Below are 5,487 nucleotides of genomic sequence, written 5' to 3'. Positions count from 1 at the left end.
TGTTTTGAAGAAAGATACAGCATCCAAATGTGAAAAGTCCTTCGAATTATTGCTCATGTGTTTTAGGGTGCATTTCAATGCAGCAGTACAAGCAACTATGAAAGGAAAATTTGTTTTAAAATTTTTGATTTTTACACGATTAAGTTTTTGTTTACCTGTTCTTTTGATATCCGACATACTTTTCACTTTACAATTATTTCACTACTTGAAAGAAAAAGAAATTAAGAATATAAGAGAATTTTGGAAAAACCTAGGCTGAAAGGCTTTTTTTTGAGCAAACTATGAGCAGACGATTTTTTCTTTTACCGGAAGTTGATGTGACTACCTAGTGCCGCGACCAATAATATCCAACTTTCCATTCCTGGGGGGTGTATATTATTTGGGCCATTCCCACCTTGAAAACTAGGGACAAAACATTGTTCAGCTTCTATTCCTGAAGGTCTATATTCCATGATTTAGGTTATACACACGTTTTGGATATATATGTCTGGTGTCGAGCGCGTACGCAGGACCCCACTACCATAAATTATACGCCCCATCCAATGCAATTTGCAAGAGATAGTTAGAGTCAAACCAATCGTGGTGCAATGATGGATTCTCATCCAAGCCCGCCTCCTCACAGATCGAGACCGCAGCGGTGCCAGGTAAGTATGATCACTAGGATTTTATTGGGCTATTTATATGAAGAAAAGTTAATGCAGATTCCTTACGCATCGTCTCATTTTCTCGAATTTATGTATGTTATATTAATTTTTCTTACTAGCAAATGCTATTGCTATGTACAGTAGTGCATACTAAAGGCTGCTCTCAAAGAATGATGATGAATGTGAAAATAACAATAAAGGTTTCTCACCTTTGGTAATTCCCATTTCCAGCACCACTTTTCGCGTCATCGGATTCAGGAATGGCCAGGGCAGGGCGAATACTACTCTTGAGAAGAACACGTAATGGTGGACGAGAGGGGAAAGTAGTGCGATGTAGAAAGACGTAAAACGGCTGGGTAACTATGGATGAGGCGTCTCACTTCGAATCAGAAAAAAAATACAAAACAAAATCGTCTATCGGCTTTAAAGCATTTTCTGGAATCTTGCTGAATTCTTTTCTTCGGCCATTGCTAATATTGTAAAACGCCTGAGTTCAACTCACCAAAATTTAAACGTGCCCAATTATTTTGTGTTTTCGTAATATACTAGGACGTCTCAAAACGCGGAGCCGGCATTCTCGACAAAGACTTGAGCGGAGCGTGGGCGCTACGATAATCGTGAATTATTAGTCCAATCTTTTTTATAATTTATAATAAGTCCACTCTTTATTAAAAGTGGAAAAATAGAAAAATGACGGTAAAGAATACGGGCTAAAAGCAAAACTCGTTAACTTTCAAAACTCGAAAGAATAGCGAAAAATAATACGGTAAAGAATACGGGCGAAAAGCAAAACTCGCTAACTTTCAATACGCGAAAGAATACGGAAAAATAATATGGTACGCGAAAAGCAAAACTCGAAAGAATAGCGAAAAATAATACGGTATAGAATACGGGCGAAAAGCAAAACTCGCTAACTTTCAATGCGCGAAAGAATACGGAAAAATAATACGGTACGCGAAAAGCAAAACTCGAAAGAATACGGAAAAATAATATGGTACGCGAAAAGCAAAACTTTAAAGAATACGGAAAAATAATACGGTACGCGAAAAGCAAAACTCGAAAGAATACGGAAAAATAATACGGTACGCGAAAAGCAAAACTCGAAAGAATACGGAAAAATAATACGGTACGCGAAAAGCAAAACTCGAAAGAATACGGAAAAATAATATGGTACGCGAAAAGCAAAACTCGAAAGAATACGGAAAAATAATACGGTACGCGAAAAGCAAAACTCGAAAGAATACGGAAAAATAATACGGTACGCGAAAAGCAAAACTCGAAAGAATACGGAAAAATAATACGGTACGCGAAAAGCAAAACTCGAAAGAATACGGAAAAATAATACGGTACGCGAAAAGCAAAACTCGAAAGAATACGGAAAAATAATATGGTACGCGAAAAGCAAAACTCGAAAGAATACGGAAAAATAATACGGTACGCGAAAAGCAAAACTCGAAAGAATACGGAAAAATAATACGGTACGCGAAAAGCAAAACTCGAAAGAATACGGAAAAATAATACGGTACGCGAAAAGCAAAACTCGAAAGAATACGGAAAAATAATACGGTACGCGAAAAGCAAAACTCGAAAGAATACGGAAAAATAATATGGTACGCGAAAAGCAAAACTCGAAAGAATACGGAAAAATAATACGGTACGCGAAAAGCAAAACTCGAAAGAATACGGAAAAATAATATGGTACGCGAAAAGCAAAACTCGAAAGAATACGGAAAAATAATACGGTACGCGAAAAGCAAAACTCGAAAGAATACGGAAAAATAATACGGTACGCGAAAAGCAAAACTCGAAAGAATACGGAAAAATAATACGGTACGCGAAAAGCAAAACTCGAAAGAATACGGAAAAATAATATGGTACGCGAAAAGCAAAACTCGAAAGAATACGGAAAAATAATACGGTACGCGAAAAGCAAAACTCGAAAGAATACGGAAAAATAATACGGTACGCGAAAAGCAAAACTCGAAAGAATACGGAAAAATAATATGGTACGCGAAAAGCAAAACTCGAAAGAATACGGAAAAATAATATGGTACGCGAAAAGCAAAACTCGAAAGAATACCGAAAAATAATACGGTAAAGAATACGGGCGAAAAGCAAAACTCGCTAACTTTCAATGCGCGAAAGAATACGGAAAAATAATATGGTACGCGAAAAGCAAAACTCGAAAGAATACCGAAAAATAATACGGTAAAGAATACGGGCGAAAAGCAAAACTCGCTAACTTTTAATACGCGAAAGAATACGGAAAAATAATATGGTACGCGAAAAGCAAAACTCGAAAGAATAGCGAAAAATAATACGGTAAAGAATACGGGCGAAAAGCAAAACTCGCTAACTTTCAATACGCGAAAGAATACGGAAAAATAATATGGTACGCGAAAAGCAAAACTCGAAAGAATAGCGAAAAATAATACGGTAAAGAATACGGGCGAAAAGCAAAACTCGCTAACTTTCAATGCGCGAAAGAATACGGAAAAATAATACGGTACGCGAAAAGCAAAACTCGAAAGAATACGGAAAAATAATATGGTACGCGAAAAGCAAAACTCGAAAGAATACGGAAAAATAATACGGTACGCGAAAAGCAAAACTCGAAAGAATACGGAAAAATAATACGGTACGCGAAAAGCAAAACTCGAAAGAATACGGAAAAATAATATGGTACGCGAAAAGCAAAACTCGAATGAATACCGAAAAATAATACGGTAAAGAATACGGGCGAAAAGCAAAACTCGCTAACTTTCAATGCGCGAAAGAATACGGAAAAATAATACGGTACGCGAAAAGCAAAACTCGAAAGAATACGGAAAAATAATATGGTACGCGAAAAGCAAAACTCGAAAGAATACGGAAAAATAATACGGTACGCGAAAAGCAAAACTCGAAAGAATACGGAAAAATAATACGGTACGCGAAAAGCAAAACTCGAAAGAATACGGAAAAATAATACGGTACGCGAAAAGCAAAACTCGAAAGAATACGGAAAAATAATATGGTACGCGAAAAGCAAAACTCGAAAGAATACGGAAAAATAATACGGTACGCGAAAAGCAAAACTCGAAAGAATACGGAAAAATAATACGGTACGCGAAAAGCAAAACTCGAAAGAATACGGAAAAATAATATGGTACGCGAAAAGCAAAACTCGAAAGAATACCGAAAAATAATACGGTAAAGAATACGGGCGAAAAGCAAAACTCGCTAACTTTCAATGCGCGAAAGAATACGGAAAAATAATACGGTACGCGAAAAGCAAAACTCGAAAGAATACGGAAAAATAATATGGTACGCGAAAAGCAAAACTCGAAAGAATACGGAAAAATAATACGGTACGCGAAAAGCAAAACTCGAAAGAATACGGAAAAATAATACGGTACGCGAAAAGCAAAACTCGAAAGAATACGGAAAAATAATACGGTACGCGAAAAGCAAAACTCGAAAGAATACGGGAAAATAATATGGTACGCGAAAAGCAAAACTCGAAAGAATACGGAAAAATAATACGGTACGCGAAAAGCAAAACTCGAAAGAATACGGAAAAATAATACGGTACGCGAAAAGCAAAACTCGAAAGAATACGGAAAAATAATATGGTACGCGAAAAGCAAAACTCGAAAGAATACCGAAAAATAATACGGTAAAGAATACGGGCGAAAAGCAAAACTCGCTAACTTTCAATGCGCGAAAGAATACGGAAAAATAATACGGTACGCGAAAAGCAAAACTCGAAAGAATACGGAAAAATAATATGGTACGCGAAAAGCAAAACTCGAAAGAATACGGAAAAATAATACGGTACGCGAAAAGCAAAACTCGAAAGAATACGGAAAAATAATATGGTACGCGAAAAGCAAAACTCGAAAGAATACGGAAAAATAATACGGTACGCGAAAAGCAAAACTCGAAAGAATACCGAAAAATAATACGGTAAAGAATACGGGCGAAAAGCAAAACTCGCTAACTTTCAATGCGCGAAAGAATACGGAAAAATAATACGGTACGCGAAAAGCAAAACTCGAAAGAATACGGAAAAATAATATGGTACGCGAAAAGCAAAACTCGAAAGAATACCGAAAAATAATACGGTAAAGAATACGGGCGAAAAGCAAAACTCGCTAACTTTCAATGCGCGAAAGAATACGGAAAAATAATACGGTACGCGAAAAGCAAAACTCGAAAGAATACGGAAAAATAATACGGTAAGAAATATTTGTTGGCCCGAGACTAATTAGCGGCTGCGGGAGGGCGAAAACGAAGAGGGACAACCGGAACGGGCTCAAGAGAGAGCGAGAGACTGAGAGCGAGAGACTGAGAGCGAGGGGGGAGAAACCTGGGGGGCGGTCGTCCACCGCGAATTTCCTTCTCTCTTCTCCCCCAAGTGCGACACACACACATACCCACACACACACACAGCCAACTTCCCCATTGAAGTCACCACAGTGAGAGCTCCACTCACTCGCTTCGCTCGTTCGCTCCGCTCATTTATCATATTTCTACATGAATCAATATAATTATCAATCAAACCATTAAGTTAAGCTACTGCAATTTATGTTCGCTACATTCTTGACTTGTGGTGACATCATTACTTCGAAACCCGAAATGATAAAAATCCGTTGTGCGTTACTGAACGCAGCCGTGATGTACGTTAGTAATTACCCAGAAATCAAGTGCCATGATTGAAAAGAACCACATGGCGGGTGAAGGACTAATAAGAGATTTGAAAAGTCACACTTTCTTCTACTCGTGGTCTCTCCAAATGGAATGGGTCAACCCTCTTGGCGCTGAATATTTGGAGAAAATTCTAAGCGGAGATTGGCACGAA

The 5,487-nt window shown here is 37.7% G+C and overlaps 1 non-coding gene across 1 annotated transcript; it reads right to left on the bottom strand.

The window, feature by feature from the left end:
• Nucleotides 1–488: 488 nt before the first annotated feature.
• LOC149957697 (U1 spliceosomal RNA) lies at nucleotides 489–652 on the bottom strand. Its single transcript, XR_016479571.1, has one exon. It is a non-coding gene; the product is annotated as a U1 spliceosomal RNA (small nuclear RNA).
• Nucleotides 653–5,487: the final 4,835 nt, after the last annotated feature.

The sequence above is a fragment of the Leiobunum rupestre genome, chromosome 2, assembly GCF_980474605.1.
Source record: "Leiobunum rupestre chromosome 2, qqLeiRupe1.1.hap1, whole genome shotgun sequence".
In the NCBI taxonomy this organism is placed as follows: domain Eukaryota; kingdom Metazoa; phylum Arthropoda; class Arachnida; order Opiliones; family Sclerosomatidae; genus Leiobunum; species Leiobunum rupestre.
Note: the sequence above shows the minus strand (reverse complement) of the source record. Positions and strands in the feature narration are given on the sequence as shown.